We start from the raw sequence: 27,003 nt of genomic DNA, 5'->3' as shown, positions 1-27,003 counted from the left end.
TAAAGATTGTATAATTTAAATATCGTTATGTTTTATTAATTTCTCTCAAGACAAATCTTGATTGCTGCATGCGTTCCTCTTCTCGATCCTCTCTCTCTCTCTCTCTCTCTCTCTCTCTCTCTCTCTCTTCCTTCGTTAACGTTTTCTCATTTTCTTTTTATTTATTTATTTTTTCTTCTCTTCCCTCCTTTGATTCGTCGATGGCGCATGAAAATTTTTTTTCTATTCCATTCCGTGTTCATGCATGGAAAAAAGGGAAAAGGAGAAAGAAAAGAGGGGGGAAAAAAATTATCATCATGCACATAGCGTGCTATTTCTTTTGTAAATAATGGCGGATGCGTTTCTGCGTGAGAGAAAAATGAATATATGTTTGTGAAATAAAACTAATTTACACGAAAAAAAATTCATTCACATTTTCGTTTTCGTCCAAACGTAACTTTATACTCTTTCTCTTTGCTCTTTTTCTTTCTTTTTTTCTTTTTTCCTTAATATCGTGAACTTTTTATTTTCTCAGAATAGAGAATAGAGAAGCGTGTACGATATTTGAACTTGATTTGATTACATATTAATATCTAAAATATATATATAATATTTTATGATAGAGAAAGAGCTATTTGCAAATTATAATTTTTCCTTTTTTTTTCATTATTATTTGAATAATATTTTTCTTATTAATTTTGAATCATTTTATATATAATATTTTAAAGGAAATATTTTTATATAAATTTGATATTTTTTACACATTTTTTAACTTATATGATCAAAATATAAAATTTGAAAACAAAATTAAGAAAACAGGGAAATTATCGTGCCAATATTCATAAGCAATTCGTTTAAGTCGTTATGTTTCATCGCGCATATGTTTCCTTCTGTTCAATTCTCTTAAGAATTACACATAAAAGACGAACAAATGCATTGTTGTGTTACATAATATACGTAATGTCGTTATTTTCAGTAATTATAGTTATCGTTAACTTTAAATTGACCGTACACATTTCTAATTTTTTCCTTTTTCTACATTTGAAAGGAATCGATCGTCTAAATTTTTTTTTTTTTAATTTTTAAGTTTTCATTGTTAACAAAAAAAGAATATATGGAAATATTCGAATGAAATTGCAAATCGATTATGATAAATATTTACAAATATATTTCCAATTTATTATTAATAACAATCTAATTCCTTTTTTTTTTTTTTAATTTTTATTCAAGATACAACGCAATTGCAACAAATGTTTAAATTTTGAATATACTTGATCTGCTCGAAAAAGATCGATTTACTTTCGAATTTACTTATAAATTTCTTCTTTCAATTTTTATCAGAGATGATGTTGTCCTGAAAATAAGTTGAAATTGAATTGATTGGAATACAATTACAATTGCTTACGAATATCCCATTCGTGCGATTTATGAATGATAATATCGTAACAACATTTGCGGTTGTCATTGATACCGGATGCTAAATCATGACTTTTCTATACTGGGATTATGATTGAACAACAGGATACAGTGGAAACTAAACCAGTGGTTCTCAAAGCGAGGATAATTTATCCAATTAATCTTGATTTAAAATTGACGATCACAAGTTAATTCTGAGATCTTTCGTCGTGTCCAAAGAAGAACGTTTAGAAGTTTTTCAACGTTTCACCGGCATTGCAGTTCTTTTTTAACGAATGTGAAAATTCTGGCATTCGTCCTGATATCATGCGATGAAAAATTATCCGCAATGCCGAAGAAACATTTTTCCCCCTCTGAAAAAGAGAAAGAAAAAAGTCAGTTTAAATTTTAACAACTTTGTAATTTACACTATTTCTTTATATTTTAACAATTTCTTCTTTCCTCATCATATTTTAAATAATTTTGTTCCTTTAAAATTAATTATAATATATATGCTAAAATAGATGAAAGATATCAAAGCATTCAATTTTCTTCTCATATCTTTTACGACAAACAAAAAAACACTTCTTCTTAATAAATATCTTCGATCGATTTTTCCCATCGAAAAAATTCCGCCCGAGCAAATAGCGAAATAAATTTCCTTTCTCGGAGAATTACCTGTAAAAATGAAATGTAGGATGAAGTATAACGCACGTTTATTAAAGTTCTGTTATTGGCACTTGTTCGAAACGATCGCAAATTGCTCGCTACATTCTTATATAGTGGACAAATTTACACCGTTTAATGTTGCAACCGTGGTCGATCCGAGAATGTGAACATACATATATACGCACATATGTACACGGAGCACAAACATTGTGCCACAGCTTCAAATTGATGGCGCCAGTGTATTAGAGCGGGTATAATGATGACTGCGCGCGGTGCTGGACGATAAATTTTAGAAAATCCTCGAAATAGAATGGCGGCCCGAGAGAGGAGTGGCTCTGTGTGAAAAAGCCAACGGCACGACCTTGGTTCATCTATAGATTGTTGCTGCGTCTAAATTCGTACCGCTCCCCTGGTGTGCACGAACAATTATAATGTTACCTCACAACGAAATGCTCTGAAAAGAAGCATTTACAAGCATTTGGCCAAGTGTCTTCTTCGTGTCACAGAAGAGACGATTATTGCGTCAAAAACTCGTTTTTAGATATAAAACAATAGAATCGAATTCTAAGAACTGTAAACTAATGATTTTAAAAGGGGTGGTTATTTTCATCCATTAAATTATTATTTAGGAATAAAAATAGGAATTAAGAAAATTGGTTTCTCGATCGATAGTTCCTCCTCTATGGAAATAGAATTCGAGGAGTGTGTTATTCGAGCAGAAATTTATCGAATTGGTATCCAATTACCGGAAAGGGAACAGTAGTAAGAAATGATTCTGTTCGGGCAAACGTTTGTATGCAAGTAAGTACGACTATTCGTAGAGCAATTTCGAGATAAACGTTTCTAAAAATACTTCAAAGATCGATATTTTTAACAGTATTGATCCTTTGTTAATTATCTTTTCTAAATAGTTAAATCAATAAAATAAACAGAAAATCGAAAGATCAATCAAAATATTCGAGAGATCTCATCATCTTCGATATCTCTTCTTCTTTGGAATAAACAATGGGATTCCAAAACATTTGATAGAAAATAAAAATTTTAAAAACAACAAGAAAGGCAGTAAATGATCGAAAAGCATCCGTATTTTCTTCTACCGCTGTCGTTTCATTATGCTGACTCTGTTATAAAACTGTTGGCGGATCGCACACTGTGTCATTGCATGGAAAGCTAGGGTATCGGGTTTCTCTACAGCAGAGAAGTGTAATGTTGTACGACGTTGTACGAGCCAGGTAGATGGAGACTTGGGGACTAATAATTTATCGCGACACGTATATTTTATTCTCCATAGTCGAGTCGATTACGTCCATCGATTTAATTTGATAACGACCGGTTTCTCGATTTCCGCGATCATCGTAAAATGGAAAACGGAAGTCGAGGAGAGGTTGGAAGAGAATTGGAAGGTTACGTTATCTGTTTGACGGGCGTCAGATGGCTCTCCCCACTTCCCCAACCAAACTCTGTGTTATCGCGCGAATTTGCGATTTTATCTTCGGTTTTTTGCATAATATTTGTATGCGATGATTCACGTACATCTTGAATCGAATTAAATCGTATTAAATCGAAGGAGAAGAAAATTTAATTGGACGAGAAAATATTTATCGACGGAGCTGTCGAATCATTTCTTCTTCTTTTTCTTCTTTTTTTTTCTTCTTAAGAAAGATCCTTTTGATAATAACGTTTTATAAACGTGTTCGATAAACTTTTCTATGTATGACATTTATTAGACGTTAAAAGATAACTCTACGTCCTCCTCGATCGAAAAGATATTAAGAATTCCGTTCAACTTTAACTCTTTTATTAATGTGTTTGTTTGATTCTGCTCGATAAACGATTCTTTTTTTCGCACGTTGAAATTCTTCGAATTTTATTCGCTCGGACGAAGATGGAATACGGATGACGACGAAATTAAAGAGGAAATTTCCCTGCAATTTCGACGGTTCGTCACGTCGTAATTTATCGTCGTAACACAAAAATTATACTCAACTAGGTTGAGTCCTGAAAATACAACGTCGCCTCAAGGCCACGCAACGCAACGTTCTTCTGCCCCACGACTTGTACCAATTCTTCCACTTGGTTACAAAGGAAATGGATTTCGCAACGAGTGTATAATCGCAACGAAACGGCGGATTCCTTTTCATTCGTGTGTAACTTGTCATCAAGGCGACGATTTATGAGACGAGGCTGATAATTTGAAAGGGGAAAAATTTTATGTCTACGATTAATTCGATTTTATTAATTCCGATTAGCAAAAAAACGAATCGAAATTCGTAGATTAATTTATCAATTTTTTCCTTTCCTCAATTCGATCAATAGTTACATCACATTTGTTTCAAAATCAGAATATTATATCTTTCCTCTGTCGTTGCTTCTAGTATTTATTAGTATTTTTACATTTATTTATTCATGCAATATTTAAATCATCAATATTTATGTGTGTTGGAAGGTATATACATTATATATATAAGAATCAAGATATTCGTTTATATTTATCCATTAAAAAGAATAATTATTATTTTTTCAATTTTAAGATTATGTGGATTTTAGTAGGTTATTATTCTAAAGATTTAATCATTGAAAGTTTTTTTTTAAGAAAAATAATTAATTTAATTGTTGAAACAATTTTTACTGTATCTTATTCATTTCGAATAATTTTAATTATAACTTCTCATTTTTTCTTCGTCCACATTTGACCCCACAGATCTTTGAACCCCTGGCTCACGATAATTTAAATTAATTACAAATATAAATCCATCTATATCTGTTAGCATTTAAAGATAAATAATCTTAGTTTGATCCGTTGTTAATCAATCGTATAAAAATAACGAAACGTTTGTTAACAGATTAAGGGACAATGCTCACTCAATAATCCACCTTGCTCTTCTAGCTCGAGATTAGAGCTGAATCTGTCCAAGTGTATTTTAACACTTGGACCAGTTGTGGAAAGTTTTATTTATAATCCTCGTTAACGACACGTTTCGTGGAGTTTACTTCACGATCGACGTGGAAATTTTCGTACTTCAAGCGAGAAGGATTGATGATGCGTTTCCAACCCCTTCGCCAAGTGTTTCCCATCGTCACGGTGTGAAGTATCGGCATTATGTACTTCTCATTATTTTTAAACGCGTCTCACACCTGTGAGAAAATTTCTATTTCTATGCAACACGAAGTGGTTCCTTACTACTGGTACATTTATTATCTGTATACATATTAAACTAGAATGTAACAAGGTGCATATATATTTTACATTTTCCAGAAGAACGAACAAAATGTCCTCGACGAGTATAGTAATTAAACATATTGCTGTGCCAACTCGTCGATTATTATATATAAAGAATAAGTTTCTTTTCCATATAAATTTTTCTTCTTCGATAAGAAGTGTAAGAATGATGAATGGTTGATTAATAGGAGATAATATTTTTATCGAGTGTCGTTGGGTGACAGGTTGCTCGCAATATTTCACCGTTCATTGCGATAAAGTGTGGTTGGTGAACAGATATTACTGATGATATACTGTTACTACTGTTTAGAAATTAATATAGCAGAATCATTTGTTTATATTGTTGGCAAAAATAATTTTATTTACAAGAGGGTGGTGGTTTAGGTTATTTGAAACGTTTCGTAGACGTTTGTGACAATCAATTTAATTTTTTTCTAAATGTATATTATCTGTTTGAAGGATTTTATTGAACTAGAAAAGATGTCTGTAGTAAAAAAAAAATATATTATTTAAAGAAGCTTGTAACGAGGAATTTAATATTTTAGAGATCCTCAGAGGAACTTTTTACTTGAATGTATATATATAGTTAAAAATAGCAACAATATATAATATAATCTTGAAATTTTTATTAAATTTTCCTATGAACGTTTCAAACAACCTAATAATATTTTAGATTTAAAAGTAGCCAAATCAGAAGGAACAAACATTTTAATTTTTTTGGAATACTTGAGAAACATTTACCTATTCCTAAACTAAATCTTGTAGTATTTACTTGTTGTATTTACTTTTATGAACACAATTTGCTGGACACCTGCCTCTACCTTGATTGACTCTATTTTGGGTTTCTGAAAAATATTGCATAAACTTGGTTCAAAGTTCTGCTATTTTAGTTTCATCTTTATATATATATATTTCCCAGAAGGTTTTGACACACGTTGACTCTGGCACGGCTTACAAAATTTCATGGTCGAATGTTCAAGGGGTTGATTTATGCCTATGTAACTTATTCGCTGTTTGTCGAAATTGTCAGGAATAAAGCTGCTATAAATTGTTTGATAATGTTGGGATGTAATATATTATTCGTTGATTTTGTTAACGCCACTTTAAATGATGGACAGCTGTTCGTGGAGATAGAATTGTTGAAGAGAGAGAGAGAGAGAAGTGGAAGTACATTTGAAACATTACGTTTTATAAAAAAAAAAAAAAAATGAGCGATTTTATTTCCTGATTATTTATTGAGTGGAAGAACAACGCGAAATTATATGTGAATATTTGATATACTCGATTCACGGTTTGATTAAAAAAAATATTAAATACGATTCATTTTGAAAATTTATGCATCGTTAAAATGATACTTTGTATGCTCAAAATTGAATTCTATTGTATTGTGTCGAGTAGTATACGATTTGTTTAAACTTGGTTCTCTTCGGTTGACTGCTTGCAAGGCAGAATAAATTCTTCGTAATCTACGAAAATATTACATAACTCGTAATAATAGGATGCAATTTATTTCAATACGAATCATGCAAACGAAGATAAAGAAATAAATGGATGGAAAAGGAAGAGATTCGATTCTTTTTTTTTTCAGATTTCGAGGCAAATTCTTTTTTGAATGTTTACAAAACGAAATATCGAATTAATAATTGATACATTGAATATTTTCCCGCTTCAGTTTTGAACTATTTAATCAATTTTGCAACACTTCGATATTCGAAAGGATATAGGGATAAAACAATTTTATCGAAAAAAAAAACAAATTTTGATATATTTGATTTTTCCATGAAAAATCTAGTTTAAAAAAATTTAACAACATCGTTTATAATATGATGTATATCTTAAGCAAAAGGAAATGAAAAGAAAATATTATTTTAAATTATTTTTAATTTTTTTTTAACTAAAGTTTTAATTTCTTATTCTAATTTATCCATTTTTTTATTTTACGTAATATCAACAAGAAATATCCATTTTGTTAATATGCAAAGAGTTCTTCGTTTCATTTGTTATTCAAGAAGCTTTACTTCTGACGTAATGCAGCTTTACATTAATCAAAAGTAATATAGTGGAAACATTTCTTGCTTTTTCTTGGTTTTCTACCTTATTAAAACACCTTTATTATTATTCTTATTATTATTATTTTTTTTTAATATACCAAATCTTTGAAATTATCTTACACCAAGAAAATCCTACAAACTTTATCGATCATTTCAAGATATACTTCAGAAAAATTCAAAGTTTTCTTTTTCAATGAAATAAATAAATTAAATCTGATTTCAACCAACAAATCAATCCTACAAACCGATTTTAAAAAATTTAAAAAAAATTCCTTCGAGTAGACTTTCAATATAATATTAAAGAATAACTACATTTTAATTAAGGACGACGCAAACATAGCACAAATTGTTAAATAATTGTTAAATAAAATACGGACATTTCCTTTTATCTTATCCCTCGCGTATGTAAATTCTTTCCACGTATGTGCCATCTATCACGACCACCGTTATTAATTTATCGCTATCGAGAATTTAGAAAATCGTTTCTGGAAACGTACACAACCGGTCAAACTCGTTAGCCAAAAGCGTTTTTCGGTGTATTAGAACTCGGCGAATCGTTTTTCCACTCACATCAGAGTTGTCACAAAGAGAGAGAGAGAGAGAGAGAGAGATACACGCGCGTGCAGGCAGGCAGGGCACGTAACGACAAAAGGAAGGCGATTTAAATGCTTCAGGCATACGTCTGGGCAGAATGAGTGTGCGTGACCTGCCAATTGTTGCCTCCAATCGCTCGTAGAGGGCTCTTGAAGCGTGCTTTTTGTTAATGGCGCTCGTCGAATCTCGTTACACGTTAAACGTCTCGTGCTCCGACTTTTTCCTTTCTTTCGATGTCGATAACAGTTCGATATAATTAACCCAATTTCATCTTATTATTGTCCTGTCTGACGGATCGATCCTTTCAACTTTGTTGTTTCAGCTTGACTCGGTTTAATTCGTATCCTTGTTCAAGAGTCGCGAGATTCGCTTCGTTGTTTATTCACCGATCAAATTGAAATTCTTGTGAGCGGAGGTAGAAATGGAAATTTGGATTTTTAGAAAGTCGAAGAATGAAAAACATTCGTTCGGATTTCGAAATGTCGCTTAAATAAAAATACACAAAAATATTTTATATCTTTTGAATCTCGAAAAAATTATACTAAGAATGTATACCTCGAAGATTCATTCCATCCCAGAATTAAATCGACTCGAGCTGCAACTCTTACAAAATTGACGATCATTTCACCCATGAACAAACCTTTTGCAAATCTGAATTTGCTGAAAAGGGATGATTTAAACACCACAATTATTAATTATCTTACATTATACGTCCACATATTTTTTTTTCCTCTGAGATAGAATACAAATAGATTTTAATCATTGGGATGGTATTATTAAACCGGTATTTTGATGCACAAAAACTTTTGTTATCGCGATCGATACCAAAGGTATTATAATAATAATAGAACAATTTTGTGGGGATCTGTTTGGGATGGAGCCAAAGTCAGTCATAGGTATATATATATATATATATATGTATTATATTTTTGCCTGGAGTAAGGAGAGAAAACGTGTCGTCGTTGTCTTTAAAAATTAAAAAAAAAAAAAAAAGAAGGAGAGTACACAAGTAAAGTGTATACAGTTGGTTTAGATAGTCTCTCGTCGTTTTTAAGTAGATCGTCCACCGAGCGCAGTTAGTCGAAAATGTCTCTCACACACACACACACACACACACACACGAAGCATCTCACGCGATCTTTCAGATTATTAAAAAAAAACAAAAAAAAAAGAAAAAAAAAAGAAAGAATGCTGTACCCGTTTTAGTGTACTCCTGAATCGTTCGACCGTTATCGTGAAGCTATCGTTTAAGTGTCAACGTGTAAAAAAAAAAGGTACCTTTTTATGGGCTTACCATTTTACTGCTGCTGTTGCTGGTTGGCCGTGAGACGAAACAGGAACCGAAAAGAAACCACGAAATGCGGCTTTCGATACGCTCGTTCGATCCGACGGCCATTTGCTCGTCCAGAGATCGCATCGTTTTTTTAGAAAAAAAATATTATTACGAAAAATTAGTCGAGTAGACTTCTTGACGATGAGGGGAGAAGAAAAATAATTTCCTCTGTGACGAACAGACTTGTTGTTGCAACAATTTGTAACTTAAAAGGCGCGAATCCAATTCTCGTCACTCTCTTTCGACGAGTTTCTCTTCTAAGGATTACTTCGATCGTTAATGGACGCTGCGTTGAGAATGGAAATTAATGAATCAATCAACGCGGTGTCCAAGAAACGAGTGGCAAAGAAATGCAATATTGCAATTAGATATATGGATTCGTATCGCCTTGAAAGGGACAAAAAAAAAGAAGAAAAGAAAAGAAAAGAAGAAACGCGACACCGTTTATATTCACCGAATACGCTGAGACCAGCCTTTTTAACGAAAATACAATAAATAAATAAATAATTAATTATACGATATACCAGCATTTCCAAAGCAATAATTAAATGGCAAAATGGGCGTACGTTGACTCGTATCGTTTTTTTTTTTTTTCTCTCTCTCTCCTTTCTCTCCAAAGATACATTTCGCCGTTTCTTTTCGATTCTTAAGCTTAATTATACACATACATGTTCGCCCGTAAGGATGTACCTACAAATACAAATTAAATGAATAATAAATATTTATATATATATATATGGATAAATATAAATATAAATAAATAAGTAAATCTATATATATATATACATACATAAAAAAAAAAAAAGAATAAAAAATATATACAAATACAAATGAGAGAGAAATAGAGAATAAAAGAATCTAAAGTGCGGATCGAAGTCGCCGAATTATCCCGAGTTATTACGCTGCAATTCGGCCTCTTTGACGTTTATGATCCGTGACAATACGGGTCAATTGTATATGTAAAAAAATATAGATAAATAATATTATCGAATCGTGAAATCAGGAAATAAAAAAGAAAAAAACGTGGCTAAGTCTGTCTGTGAATAATAATAATAATAATAATAATGATAATATCAAGTATGTAAACAAAGATGTGTTTTAGGCTATTTGTATTTAAACTAATTTGAGCTGATTGTTTACGTATCCCCCGGTACTTACGAGTGATTATACGATAAATACAAATAAATTAATTAAAATAGTTAATCGATCCGTTGTTTTTCCTGTATTTCCGCAATGGAAGTTTCGCGCAGGAAGTGCATAATCGTTTTTCTCGATCAGGTAAGTGTTTTTTTCTCCATATTGCACGTATGTATATTAATAACATGGAAGGCACACCTTGTATTAGTTTATTAAATTGTATCTATTGTTAATTGCCTCATAATTCTTGTATCATTTGGTCAGATACATTTGTTTAGACTTGGTATATCATCCTCGCCTTGATTCTCATTCTCCAAGCAAGAAAGATTGATAAATATCACCCTTTTATACACGAGCAGTTTAATTAGATAGCCAAGATAAGAATTGCTTTTAGCTAGATCACGTCTTAAATTGGATTAATTAGATTCTCTGCTCGTAGAGAAGGGAGCTATTAGACAACAGACGTGAATGAGATACGAGTGATAATTTCGATTATTGTGATTTATTGGATCACTGAAATAAGATATTAAAACGAGGATATTAATTCTTAATTAATAGAAAGGTAAATTATTTTGAAAAAGTGTCTCGTAACGATGAAGTTATTTTGAATTTTTTTTTTTTCCAACCTTGATATTTATTTTTACAATTTAATCACGCTTTAGCATTTATATTATAAATACATATATGTATGTGTATTTGATGGATCTTCAATTTGAAATATCTATAATGAAAAAAGTTTTATCTCGCATTTTTAATTGGTTTTTCATTCCACCCTTAATTACATGTAATAACTCTGCGTTGAATCAATGGTATTATTTATAAATTAAATCAATCTAACGACCCTTTAATTTTTCCTTTAATTACCTTTCCAATGATTTTGTAAAAGCGGACTAAATAAACTAACTAGAATAAAATATATCACACCTATCTAAACAATCGATACAAAATGTGCGTTGAAATATCACAAATACACATCCTATTTATCCAAATAAACATGAAATATACAATTGAACTTATATAGACACATTTCTATATTCACGAAATTTACATAACCTCTACAAAAACTTTCTTTCATCAAAGAAACGCTTGCTTAAATTGGCAATGGATGAAAAGGGGAGAAACGTTTCCAAGCCTCGTTTGAAGTGGCTAAACAATTCGAAGACAAGCTTTCCAATTACTTTGGGAGGGAGCCTTAGGATTCTTCAAGGCGTATATTCATCGGCCGACCGTATTCAATAATAACGGGTATTAAACGGTGTCACACGGTTTGAATGGCGCGCAATTATTGTTTTAAACGTATGCTTCCCCGAGTTTCCGCGTCCTCGAATCGAAGTCGGCTCGAAATTGAGCGCCAACTCGATTTAGCACAAAGGAGAAACGTAACGTTTACTTTCGTACAAGCGGGTGTGCACATCGGTCGATGCGGTTTTACCGTGGTGGACTTATGGATGTGTATTAATTGGGGGGAGGAGATAGAATGAAGCACGAGAGTATAATAATTGCGTTATGTGTCTACTTCGTAAACAATTAGAAGCTGTGTATCCGGCCAACACTCGTTCGAATCGATTCGAAGCGGGATGATAATTTTAGAGATAATATCTTGTTGTTTATCATCTATCGAAACCTTCGATCGATTCGATCGGATACAGGCGCTTATCTTAATGATCAGGGTGCAATGTACAGGGTGTGTATTCAAACACATCCTGTTTATTGATATTATTGCTTACTTAATAAACAATGTTACGTTATTAAATTTTTGTTTAATATTTAGTTATTAAATTTAATTTTTTTTACATTTCATTCTTATCTTATATCAGTTTGGACGAGATGACGAATTTAATAAATTTTCAATAAAATCAAAAATTAAATATAATTAAAAAAATAGAATATTAATGATCATTAAATGACGTTGAGATTTTGATTATATTTTTTGTTTTTTCTTGTTTTGTTTAATATCGTTATCTTTCGAGCTCCTCCACATAATGAACTTCTTAATCAGTAGTAGATTATTAGAATAATTTTTTTCTCTCCCATGCATAATTAAAAGTCAACACAGAGATTGTGAAGAATTAATTCCTTATGAATATATAATTCATGGAAGATTTTGTGTTTGTTGAATATACTTATTCAATTATTTAATTTAAATACTTGATTTTAATGTTCATGCATCAATTATTCGTATATAAAAATATAGCGTAAAAAATATTTGCGATACAGGAATAATGCAGAAAAATCGTTGAATAATTAATATTCAACGATATAAAAATTTTCACGTATATGTGGAAATGAATTAGCATCGAGCATTTAAATAATCATTATTCAAATCTGATATTCAATTTTTTTTTTTCTTTTCTTTGGATTTTTCTTATCGGAAAATCACACTTGTATAATTACCTTTGAGTTATAGCATAAATTTCATAAATCGCTTGAGTCCTTGGCCAATCTATTTCCCTATTTAATTCACACACGATGTAAATCTTTACACACACACACACACATATATATATATTTCACAATTATTCCTCTTCGTCTGTTAATTATTATCTCTTAAGAATTACGCTTACGTGATCTGCAAACACGAAAAAAAAAAAAGTGTCAAATATAGAAAGAATCTAATCTTTAAACTTTCTTGAAAGAAAAACGTTCGAGAGAATTTCACAAATTTAAAAATCGAAAGAAATTTTCTTTTTTACTCTCTAAAAAATATCAATTCGAACCGATCCCATCGTGAAATCGGAAGACGTTAATGCGTCTAACGATCGTCTTAAACGTTTCTCGAGAGAGCGCGAGCAACTCCTACCTAAACTAATTCTTCAATTAAGCCAGTTCCTTCGTTCGAGACCGCGAAGACCATCAATTGCCGCATCGACCATCTCGAGGATACGAGTTTTCCACGCCTCCTCTTCCACGTCCATTTCCCATGGAGCCTTCGTACGTTGCAATTAGATATAAATCGCATCAAACGAAGGAGATCCGATCGATGATTCGGTCGACGAGGCGAATCGTTTTACGCTACTCCAATCCAAATGATGTTTCTCTACGCCTACGTCCATGTCGATGACCAGTAAAAAGAGTGGGTGGGTCGAAATTTTCCTTTGTGTCCGTCGTTTTTTCTTTTTTTTCTTTTGTCGAGAACGGAAGAAATATTTCCAACTTGGTATAAATGATAGTCGAATATTGGATTTATGAGTTTTCGATCGATTTCGAGTTGATGTATTTTTCTGGTGCAGATGATTTTTTATAAAGTTTTAATTACGTATCAATTGTTTACACAAATGTAGTTGTGAGGGACAATGATGTCTGGAAGAGTAATGACACAACTGTAGATACTGTAATTTTTTCAGGTGAAATAAATAAAGAAATTTAATTAAATAAATGTAATGAAGGAAACATTGAAAATATTTTCATCGTATTTCGGTTATTTTTAAAAAATTAACAAAAGTTAATTAACATTAAATATCAATGATATAAAATATAATTTCATTAGATCAAGAGATCATTCTGAAAGTTTTATGATGAAATTTGAAACGTAGCATGTATAAATTTTTGGCAATAAATTTTTCACTTTGTAATGAAATATTCAAGAAAATAAATCGGTCCTTTGCCAAAAATTTGCAGATCTACATTTCGATCGTAAATAAAATCGAAAATTATTATTATTCAAAAATATATCTAATAAATGTTCCATTATTTAAATATCTCAATTGTTATATTATTTCAAGCATTTATTACAAGATAAAAAAATATGTTATAAACAAATGCTTCAAATTTTTATGACTTTATTTCTCCAGTTAATTCGAGAAATAGAATTTTTCTCGTTTCTTGCAATATTCGATTGAGCATGTTCTATTCCTGTTACACGAGTAATAATTATTTTATTGCACGCAGAAATATCATTTTTATTCTTATAAAATAAAAATGTAATTAAAAATTAATTCCTAATTAAAATGCTTGTTTAAATAAAACGGTGAATCAATATTTTAAAAAGATTATTGACACGAGATATCTATCAAAAATGATCCAAATTTTGTTTAACTAACAAACGAAGCGAAAATATTTCGATGATTATGAATTTTTTTTTCCACGTTAAGTTAATTTATTTTTTATTTGAATAATAATAAATTTAAAGAAACGAATATCTGGAAAATAAGAATAAAGTTAAAAATAACACTAATTTATTCGTAATATATTTTTATTATAGCGTGAAATTTCAAATAAATATTTAGCAACCTTGTTGACAGTGTTTTATCTCTATCATCCGGGATGTCAGTTATGCAACTTAAAACCTTTGTGAGAAAAATGTTTTGTTACGAAACAAGATGCTTTATTACACATAAAAGCTGGCCAATAATATTCCAACAATTTTTATTATATATATATATGTATACACTTGTTTTAATAAATAATTAAATATTTATTTAATATTTTACAATAATTTATAAAATATTATTTTTGTCATCTAAATTGGATACAAACCTTTAACAAATATATTTTAACTTAACGTGAAAATAAAATAGACAAAAAAAAATAGACAAATTATCTATTCATTTTACCAAGTATTTTGATTTCATCATTATTATTTAAAATTTTTATCTACATTTTCCTATAAACAAATATTTCCTTTTAATTAGATTTTAATTAACAGTATCCTACATTAATTACAATTATATTAAGAATTTTTACTTACACATTTGATGAAAAACTTAACGATAACTCTGGAAAATTCACACGACAATCAATCCTGAATTTTTTCAAAATTTAAAAAATTCCAGAATATTGAAGAATTAACACTGGATACGATTAAAATGATTTTCGACGAATTTAATTCACTTTCTGTAAAAAAAAAGGAAAATCAAGAAAAGACAAAAAAATTCAAAAGTATCATAACAACCGTCTAAAAAACTGACGACGACAAACGTTACGAGTCGTTAATAATCCCACGAATCAGTCAACTTCTGGCTAAAGGGACACGCTCGAAATTAATTTTAGAGCCTCGATCTATCCATTTTGCACGGCCGCGTCCGTGGCACGGGCCTTTGCTTCATTGCGTAACGATGTAACATTACGTTCCACGTAATTATATAATGGCGCGATGCATTCCAAAGGCCGAAGTTGGATCGATGTCTGCTCTCGACAAGGCACTCGCGAGGTCCTGCACCAGTCCACTTCGTCGTATCCATCGGTCGACTTCTCGATCGATCGAAATCAATTCGTCATTCCCTCTTATTTTAATTATATATAAAACAATAACATCTCCTCCTCGATCTGGGATTTCGTGTATTAAAGTATCGACGATAAGAAGTGTGAAGAGAAGTGAAAAAGAGCGTGTTCGAGATTTTGATATTCGATCGTGTTTCGTGGTTTTCTTGAATATTTCCATCGAGTATGACGACATAATCGTTGCATCTATTTTCTTTTTTTCTTTTTTTTCTCTCCCCTCCTCCTTGTTTCTCGAGCATCGTTGTTACGTAATGCCTCGAAACGATGTGATAGTGTGTTACGTGGTTTCAGTAAATTTAAAAGCCGGGATCGATGAATGAAGTTTATATAGCGTGCTCGCGTTTCTATTGCGGTTGGATGGACGAGAAGGGGATAAATGAGAGAGTTTGTTTCCACTATGAAAGAGAGACGCTTTGTGCTTGGTATAATATAAACATCGAGGCATACAATTCTCAATCTGTATTATTAAATACAGTTTTTCTGCCTTCGTTATTATTAATAATAATTCAAAATTATTTGTCAAGGATATTTACTTTATTCATCGATGTGTATATAGAAATATTAGATATTCACCCGTATTGATTTTATTCGAGGTGTTTTATCAATTTGAAAACAACAGGGGAAAAGAGATTGTTACTCGTTCGTTATAATCTTTTTAAAACACATTTATCTATTTAAAAATGTGTAGGAAAATGAGTACGAATAAAAGTTTCTCGTTAATTGGAAAACAAAGAAAAAGTCATTAACCTTGAATTATCTATAATTTGGCAAATAAATTGTCCGTGATTACGAGTGATTAGATAGCATTTCGTTCAAGTCAAAGTAACGAGTCGAGGGCAATGGCAATGTCGCTTTAAACGGGTATTAACCTTGTCAAAGGTGTCGCTCGATGAGCTAATGCCAATTTTTGCCACGAATACTCGATTAGTATGCGTAAATTGTTCGGGGACGAGGTGAGATCATTGACACATTTGTAGCTGTCATTTACCCGGATGACTTGTTCCTTTATGAAATATTTTATACGATATTAAAATTCGAAAATTCAATCAAGATTTATGGAATTAATTTATATCTCTTGTCTATATATTTTTTTTATAAATATGTTAAAATTATCTCATATAAAAATACCCAAGTTGTTCAAATAAATACATACGTATGAAAAAAATTTTTTCCAATCAATGTTTATTTCAACTCGAAGCACCAATTTTCTTCTTCTTCTTTTTTAATCCTCCTGAAATCGTTACAAATATATCTCTTCCCTGCAAGCACTTCACAATTACCTTTATCACGTGGTGAAAGAAGATACATGCTCGAACCTATTAAATTCATAACCTCTTTTCATGTTGAAAAAAAGAAAGAAAGGAATTCATTTCTGACGAAGGGAAGGGAAACAACAATAGCGGCATGGTGGTGAAAGAATTTTTCTATACGATGTAAATTCGTTTGATAGAGGATATTGGTTAAGAATAAATGGAACGTGTCGTCGCTTCCTAGCTCCCTATGAACGTTATTGAACCGGTTCGACGAGCTCATCCTTGATCCGCATCGTCGTTCTTGCGTAACGTCCAAATCCAAGCTAATCTTGAGGTTCATACAGGTGTAAGATGTCGATCGAAGGTCGAAGTGGGGTTTCAGAAATTTAATTTGACCTGATATCGACCACCTTTTTACCGATTAACACGCGTGTGTGAAATATAAGTAACAACCACTTGCTGCTTTCTTTTTTTTTTGGGTGCACTCAATAATTTCTCGTTATTGTGCTATATTATTATAAATATCATTGTAGCAAGTAATTTATTTACATTAATTGTTATTAATAATATTTATTCCTGTGTCCTTTAAATATTTGTTATTTTATTTATTAATATAATAATTTTAAAAGAATTTTTTTCTCTAGAATTCTCTAATAATAATGATGATCACATTCACAATTTGTTGAATGAAAGATTGATTGAAAATTATTTAACAATGAATGAATTGTTAAAAATTTGGATTATATTTCGTTAATGATGTTATTTACCAATTGTCAATTATTGATCACAGATTATTCAGATTAATTACTAGCTTTTTCATCGCATTGTTGAATAACCAGTATTGTTTCATTAATACTTTTTTTAATTTATGCTTTCGTCATGGATTATACACGGATTGAAACGATTACTGCTTTATAATTTAGTTGTATATACGGTATTTTCTCTTTCAATGAGACAGTAAGTGAAATGTCAACGTGTTAATCCTGATTTATAAAACGAATCTTGTATTGAGCGTGGTGAAATTCCTTTAACGTAAGCTCCATTCAAAAGAAAAAAGAATAAAATCAACCAATTTACAGATAAATTTACAGATGCACGTTTCTATGTATTTTTTAACTCGACAAATTAAACTTGCATAGGTTATACAAAATTCATAGTTTGGAAAAAAAAAGGAAGAGAAATTATCGGTAAAATTTTTTTCGTTGAAATATCGACGAAAATAATAAAATATTTATGTATTTGGAAATTTAAAGCCATGAGATAAAAATCCCAAAATCCCCCTTTTTTCTTACTGTCCTTTTTTTTTGAAAAAATTATAAACGTAAAGCGTCATTCATAAAAACATCCCTCTGAAATAAATTCTTGATTTTTCTTTTTTTCAATTTCCTTTGCCAATGTCAAAATTGGATAAATTTTTATTGTTTCTTCCTAAACTGCATAAATATGCATTTTTTTGCCGTAAAATATTTATGTTTCACCCACAGTGAAGGACGATACCTTCGTTCGATAAAATGGCAGAACATCGTCGAATAGAAACGTAGCCTTACATTCGTCATTTTATCAGAGTATGGGATTTTATACGGGACGTTGCTTGCTACATATGTGGGTCAGTACGTAGAGAATGAGAGTTTGATGTATGAACCGTGTGTCAGAAATAGACGTGTTGCTCCACGAGAAGATAGATATTCTCTCAAACGACAGATATTCTTTTTTAACATTCTTCGAAAAAAGAGGAAGAAAATCGAAAAGAAAAGCAACGAAGGTCAAAACGAATATTTTCTCATATTAGAAAATCTCTGTCTACGTATTCTGTTTAATAATACAATTGTTGATTGTCGATATAGCTTGATTGTTTCGATCTATTGTGGTTGTAATGGAAGCGACGAGTTTTTCGATGACCCTGCAACCCCTCAACTTCTCAACTCTTGATTTTCCCCCTTTTGTACGGTTGACTATCGTTTAAGGTTTCAAGAGAGCTCGATAATATTCCGTGAAATTGTTTCTATTATTTTTTTTTTTTTCGTGAATTTATTTTATCGATAATAATATTTTAAAATATAAAAATTACCTTGCTCGATTAATTTTGTGTTGTAAAAAGTTTTCTTCATATGTATCATTTCCTCTGTCTATTTTAATTTTAGAAACTACACGCTTTTGTACGTGTCAATTATTCGTGATATAATAGCTTAACAAACACTTAATGTGTGCCTTCCTCTTGTCCAGTATACATGTATATATAGATTTTACTATTTTAAACGTTTAAAAAAATATTGTTGAAATTTCTTATAAAGAGCAGAGTGACATATCAACATTTGTTAAAGTCGTTTCAAAAAAGTATCTGAAAGAAAGTAATATTTTTACATTTATTGACAGTATGTTAAATGAAAATATTTATATAATATAATTAATACATAATATTTTTAGAATATAACATATGGATATAATTCATTTTAAATTTATTTTAAATGTATTTATATATTGGTAGAATTTTTTTCATAACAAAGCTAATTATAAATATATTTAAATTTATTAAATGTAATGCAGTTAAATGTTTGATCCAAGAAAATATTAATGGAAAGAAATAAGAATTAAAGCAATTCTTCCATTTTATAAATTTATAATAAACTATAATAAACTGATTAATATAATTTATAGAATTGTATGTACTTTGAATGATAATTTTCAAATCTTTTAACGCATGTCCTTTTTAAACAAAAAGATTATAAGATAAAAATTATATCTCGCAAAAGTTGATTATTTTAATATTAATATTATCATAAATATGATATACAAAATGAAGATAAATCATTAAAAAGTAATATTTTTAAAATCTCTTTCTTAACGTTGGAATTTTTAAGCACTTTATTTAATTACACGTGCACACATTGAGGTAAGGTCATTTACATCTATCTTTTTATAAAAGAGAACGGATGAAGAGTGCGTAGGTGAGCAACTTTATGAAAGCAATTTATAATAAGATCATGATTTGCTATTTCCTAACGTATTATTTTATCATTTTATTATTAATTTCTTTCAACTTTGTTTCATTAATACATTTTATTCCCATCTCTGAATATTATTAAGTCTCTGACCTTTTTTCAAATATATGTATAATTTATTTTGTTGAATTTAATTACACACACAGACTGTAACTTAATGGTAATAAAATAAAATTGACAAAAGGTTGAAGATTGGCAGTTTTAATCAAGTTCAATGAATGCAAAAAAAAAGAAAAAATATTCTATTTTTGCCAACTTTTTGCCAAGTAAGTGTAATCAATAAAATTGTCATAGCAATTTTAAAAGTAAACAAAGTCTAATTATAACAGTTAGCTCGATACAATTCCTTTTATCATTTCTAGATATTAATGTTGACGTTTTCATATTTTCATTGTCACTCGAGTAATGAATCTAATTATCATAAATGATCACGAGTATAAAAGAAGAAATACAAATAAAAGATTTACACACATATACACATACGTATAAGCAAAATTATTTATTAATCTCTAATTGAAAATCGTATTTAGTTGATCGATTTCAATTAAATTATTTATTGTATTCAGATACAACGACGTAGAAAAGAAATAAGGAAGATAAATATGCAACGTGATACACTATCTATTTACAAGTAGCTATTTTTCACTTATCGATTTTCCTAGAATTTTTCATTTCACCTAACATGTATATAAGTAAACAATTATTAATAGCTTATCATACTCCATTCTTTTTTTTACTTACATGCTAAGCAAGCAACTTCTTTTTTCTAAACTTTCTAAATCTCCATTCTTTTTTCCAAAATTTTCTTTATTCACAGATATTCATTCATATAAGTGCTCCAAAGGAAATAAAATTAACCTTTGAGATATTATATGATTTAATTACAAACTATATTTAATTATATACATTTCTTGAACACAAAAATATTTGTGTGCATACATAACCTTTCTATATATATATATTACTAAATCAAATTTAAAATCTTTCCAAATTCTCTTCCCTTTTTCCATATGATAGAAAACCTTTGAGTTATTATATGATTTAATTACAAACTATATTTAATTATATACATTTCTTGAATACAAAAATACTTGTGTGCATATATAATCTTTCTATATATATTACTAAATCAAATTTAAAATCTTTCCAAATTCTCTTCCCTTTTTCCATATGATAGAATCTATCTTCTCTCTAATCTGTAACACAAAAAAACACTTACAACTCCCTTTACACCAGAGCTGTCCAAAACGGTCGACACGCAAATCTCATTGAGTTTTGGCACCACTTGTCAGGGAGAAGTGATCACCAGAACTTTCGTTCCTCGACTTTGTCCGTTTCCGTTAAAAATAATCGCGGAGCCGAGCTATAAATAGAATTGGGTATGCATCAAACGTGATACACAACGATTGCACAACGCTGATTCCGATTACGGCCAGTTATTTTACCGCCATCCCGGCACAAGTTGCGGTTTTGTTTTATCGTTTTGACGTTAGAAAAACGGCAGTGACGTCACTGGACCCGATAGACGGAAGTCGGCGAAGCGATAAACACAATTTTATTAAGTGTGTTAGAGGAGGGGACCTTTGCCGTAACCCGAGGCGCTCAAAAAACGTTTACCTCATTATTATTATTATTATTATTATACTCACGATCTCTCTCTCTCTCTTTTTTTCCTCCTTTTTTTTTTCACCTTCAATCATTCGCCTCGTAAAAATTGTGCAAAGATTGAACCTCTTTGAAAACACGCCGGCCACAACAGTGACATTTCACTGATTAATCAATAAACGATGGGATAAAGTGGCAGGATGAATTTTGATAGCGATCCAAGTGTGTGTGGAGGAATGTTTGATGAATAGATGGTGGATAAAGATGTCCATTGTCTGAAAATAATAAAAATAATCTGTAATGACAGTTCAAAGTGACGTGTCAATTTTAGAATAAAGAAGGAGTATTATATATATATAAAGTAAATTGTTATATTGATAATTCTTTGTAACTCTCAAGTTATTAATTTTTGTTACCATAAATATTTGCAATATTTTATCTAATATTTGCAATATTTTATTATATATTTTATTTATGGTAATTGAAATGGGAATCACTTTAATTAGATAAACAAAATTCATAAATGATTCTTTAAAATTGGTATAAAAGAAAGTTAAGTAAAATTATTTCAATCATTAAATTCTTTTCAAATCAATTTAACATTTTTTATAACTTCCTTTGTAGAAAACCTCAATTGCGGATGTTCTAAAATTTGATAAGTATATATAATTGTAATCAAACGTTATTACGTTCTATTAATAAAACATTCTATGATATCAAGTGTTAATTTTAATAATTGTTTAAAATACCACAATTTTATTATATTGTAAAAATATCGGCAAATTGATTCTTCTCTTCAAACGCAATAATCTTTTTCTAATTTTACTTCACTTCAGTGATGTTGATGAATATTATCATAAATTTTCTCTCTCCCTTTTTTTTTTTTTTTCAATGTTATATTACACGACTTTTTATATTCAAATTTACACGATTTCGACATTCTGCTCGTTTGTTTTTGACCGAGAACAATGCAACGAAGTGGTTGTTAACAATATTATTTATGAACATGTGTTCCATCTATATATGTATGTACATGCAGTAGGTGGGTTTATACTCGTTCTGGGTTGTTTTAATTGAACAGCTCTCAGGGGCTGAATTTAGAACAGCGTGGTCACAATTATAGTACACATTTCAGGGAGAGGAGGAATACATACATGATTCAACAATGAACGACAGGATAATTATTTAAATTAAAATATAATTATATCGTATAAATAATAATAATAATAATAATAATGTCACGTTGAATTAAGAAGAAGAAGAAAAAAAAAATTAAATCCCAAGCAGAAAAAAAAGAATTTTTTAATTTCTTTTCCTCCTCTCGTTTGTAGCAATACTTCTTCAAACGAGTTTTATAAAAATAACAGTGATGACTAATCCCTGAAGAAAAAAAAAAAAAAAGAAACGGATACCACAACAGTACGTGCACGTTACTTGTATAACACAAAACCGGAAGCTCAAACGAGATAACATAAAAATCTCTAATTAAGTATTCGAATGCCTTCCTGTCCTCGAGCGCAATACCCATTTGATATAAGATCTCTTGGCGGCCATTGTGCGCGTTCGTCTATTTTCGAGACTTCCTTTTTACAATATACTCACGATCCTTCGTTTTTCATAATTATATATACAAAAATATATTTTTGAAAAAAAAAATAATTTCTTCCTTTCTCTGAGAGAAGAACATCGATCGTGATAAATATAAAATTACGAGTATTTTCTTTTTAATACACATATCTAAAAATTAAAATTCCTATTGAATTATTCGAATAACCAATTTACTTTTATCGATACAACTTAATCGCTTTATCGATAAATCAATTAAACCGATACAAAACGATTAAATTATTATGACGTAAACTTTCATATTTACATTTTAAACAATAACACTTTAATTGCACCTACACCTTAGCCTCTCGAAAAATTATTTCGTGTACTGGTGTAAATTTTACATTTGGAATCGTATCATCAACACGGATATGATCCAAATATGATCCCATTAAATAATAAACAAGCTCGATAAAAATCTCACGATTCTATAAATAGTAACGATAAATGCTTATAGTAATAATCGAAAAAAAAATACCTCTTTGGAAAAGAATCCACGGTCTATCGCCTCGCGCAACATATAACCGATAATGCAACAGCTATTCTCTCAGTTTATTCGTACTCCCAATACGGCGAAACCAACGAGGAATATCAGCGCCCTGTTGCTCCGCTTGGCCAACGAAGAGAGAAAAAAAAAAAGAAAGGAAAAAGGGTGTCTGGGTGCTTTCGATTTTTCCGCGTACCCGGCTCCTTTCATTCTTCCTTTTCTCCATTCCTCCGCGTTCCTTTATTTTCATCTTGCGCGCCGGCCAGGCTGGCAAGAAAATGCGATATTCCCCCATTTCGCTGGCCGGGGATGAACGAAAGGAAGGGAGGGTGGGTAACGAGAAATGCTCGTGAACGAAAATGGAGCGAACGAAATCGATGATGGAACGCTTGGTCTTTTTCCTCTTCCAAAACGTTCGTCTCTACGTGGATCTTTTCTGGATCATACATATATATACGAGAAAATGTTTATCTCTTGGTATATGTTAATGAGAATAATAAAATAAATTATTGTCAATTCTGCGAAAGGATCTAGAACATAGAAAAGTATAATATTTATTTACGTAAGAAGTAATTTTTGTATTGTTATTCTTCGTGATAAAATATTTATTTACTTAATAAAAATAAAGGATTCGCGTATTTCAATTATCGATCTTCCATCCTTTCATTTCTTCGATCGTAGAACAAGGATAGGATGATATTGATAAAAATAATAGATTCATTTTTATTGCATTGTAAATTAATGGGACAAAGAAACTGGAGAACTGGTTTTTGCTTTCGTTCAATTACTACTCGAGATCGCGTTAATCGATAGATGGAGCTATGGTTATACGGATAAACAGGATATCTCCGTTTATCAGGCCAAGGATGTCTCCGGATATCATCGATAGCCGCGAATATCCGGTAGACCGCAAACGTTCTATAGACACGATGCGCGATTTCTCGTCGAGTGTCACGTTTCGATAAGTATTCCAGGCCAGATTTAATTGTCTCCGCGTGAATGGAACACCGGTTTATCCCGAAAATTGGCACCTCGTATTTACTTTTATTGTTTCCATTCTTGAAAAACGGATTTCCAGATTAACTGTACTCGTTGAAAATTCGTTGGAGAAACGAGAAACTATTCTCATTAGAATTCGGCGAATTTAATTTTTTATTTATTTATACTTCTCTCTCTTTTTGTGGAAATACCCTCTCTTTTCTTTTCCCCTCTCTTTCTGATATTAATTCGACTTCAAATCCACGTGAAAACTTTGCATGCGTTCTGTTACGTTCTGCTCTTCTTTTTTTATTTTAGACAGTAAATCATGGTAAACAAAAATTCCAGCTGAAAAATGTACAAAAAAAAATTAAACAATTTCATTTGTAAAATAATAATTAACACGAAAATATTTTTGTAGTATTATTAATTTATTGAGATAATTTTAAATAGAAGGAATAATATGAGCAATATAAAAGATGGAGGAATTTGGATGTATATCGTGTAAGATGTACGACTTACTTCTTGCAACCAGCCATGTAGCACAGCTTTTATGGACGTTCTAAAGATGTTTGATAATATCAAACAAACATCTTAAAGAAGTTTTTCGAACGTCTTACGTTACAAAGTAAGACGTCGATACGGACAAATTACTACAACAGCGAACCGACATATCTTTTCTTGCCTTCCTGAAAAAAAGAACAAGCTGTAGATCTTAAAAAATGTGTTTGGAAAGTTTTATATCACGAATTGAGAAGAAGAAAAATTATTCTACTTTAAATTATGCGTTAAAGTATCTTGATTCAAGTTATAAGAAAGCAAGATACGTTACAAAAAATTAAAAAAAGAAAATGTTAAATAAATACAGCATTAACGGTGAATTTATGTGAAAAAAAGATATTGTGTATATAAGTTGGATATTGAAAGATATGTTCAGTAGTTAGATACAATGTTCTTCAAAACGTTACAAGAGAATGCTAAAAGTGATAAATTTAAGCATTTAAAATAAACATTAAATCAAAAGAGACTATTAACCAGAAGGGGGAAAGCCTAAAGTTATCTCACTTCAATGAGTCAGATTTCTCTTTACATCCAACACAATGAGAAAATTGAGTGTGAGGCAAGTGTATTTTTCCTACATTGTATGTTTAGTTTTTCATTTATCTTGATCAATAGAACATGCTCGAATAGAAATATCTAAAATTCAAAAGTGTATCGTTCATTTTTATCGTCTTGGAATTATTTCATTGCCATGAAATTTAACTTTTAAATTGAAAATATATTAGAAATCTACATTCACATGAAAATTTGAAAATTTATTACATGTAAATGATTCATATCAACTATTTGCCAAGAAAAATGTGATTATTAATTGAATGATAAGATAAAAAAAAAAATAAGAAATATTATAAAACAGTTTATAAACTGGATTTTAATTAAACAAAACATCAGAAATAATAAATAATCTTAGTAATTGGATTACATAATAATAATAATAATAATAAACATTACTTTTTATCCTTATATTCCTCTATCAGATCTTTTGTCCCAGGATGCTTCCTATTATGTTTTATTCATTCTAAAAATAAAATACAAATTAAATGAGTGCAATTAACATGAATTAACATTACATTTTAATTATGATTATCTGTTAAAATAACACTTTTAACAAAATATATTTCATAGAATTTTCTAATAATCGTTATTTCTATAATGATAAAATTTCCAAAGATATAATTTATATTCGAATATCTTCAATATTGTTTCAAAATTTTCGTACAAAGCAGACATTCACGAAATTATCTCAATCCATAGATCGTTTACGAGACACCAATCCCTTCGGTTTCCTCGGGAAATATTTTAAGCAAGACCATCGAACTCGAAATTCGAATTAATCAAAGTCACAGATACCCTCGGTAATGCACACGTGGTATCCCAGTAATATATTTAACCGAAACTAAATTCGGCTGTAGGGGGTATACGGTACAAAGACCGCAAAACCGTGTCTTGCCCTAGTCCTAGAACACCCGAGACCCAGTTCACGAAGTTGTCCAGGTCCCGTTCTACTAGAATCAGGCGAAATTGTCGAGGACATAAATATAGAAACGAGGCAGGGAATGGGAGGGGAAACAGACACCGGTGGAAAACACTGAGTGCTATACACGTGTGCGCCCTTCGATTCCATTTTCACGTAGCGAATTTTGAAAAATAAATTATTCGACGAATTAATTCTTTGCTTATTTTCTATCGAAAAAATGTGTTATATTGTAAAAATTTTATTCGAGTGGAGTCAATATTAATTATAAAGGAAATTTTATTATTCAAAATATTATTTAAAAAAATAATTTGCAATCTTCTTAGGAGTAAGTATATTAATTCAACATTTTAAAAATTTATATTAATATTAACATGATAATTATCTCTTGGGTACATTGTAGTAATGAAAATTCTATTAGGAGAGAACGTGTCAAAACT

General features: G+C 30.4%; 1 long non-coding RNA gene across 4 annotated transcripts; it reads right to left on the bottom strand.

Annotated features, from left to right (window-relative positions):
• Positions 1–12,346: 12,346 nt before the first annotated feature.
• LOC102656852 lies at positions 12,347–25,861 on the bottom strand. Of its 4 annotated transcripts, XR_001702146.2 has the most exons (6): positions 25,051–25,861; positions 21,070–24,876; positions 18,920–19,189; positions 15,066–15,211; positions 13,179–13,678; positions 12,347–12,947 (listed from the first exon to the last, which is right to left on the bottom strand). It is a non-coding gene; the product is annotated as an uncharacterized LOC102656852 (long non-coding RNA). The 4 variants fall into 4 exon arrangements; XR_001702149.2 differs by lacking the exons at positions 21,070–24,876; positions 25,051–25,861 and adding an exon at positions 20,592–20,636; XR_001702147.2 differs by lacking the exons at positions 18,920–19,189; positions 21,070–24,876; positions 25,051–25,861 and adding an exon at positions 15,289–17,426.
• Between the last annotated feature and the right edge of the window lie 1,142 nt (positions 25,862–27,003).

This window comes from Apis mellifera, linkage group LG2 (genome assembly GCF_003254395.2).
Source record: "Apis mellifera strain DH4 linkage group LG2, Amel_HAv3.1, whole genome shotgun sequence".
Lineage (NCBI taxonomy): Eukaryota > Metazoa > Arthropoda > Insecta > Hymenoptera > Apidae > Apis > Apis mellifera.
The sequence above is the reverse complement of the archived record's forward strand: the minus strand, read 5'-3'. Positions and strand labels throughout refer to the sequence as shown.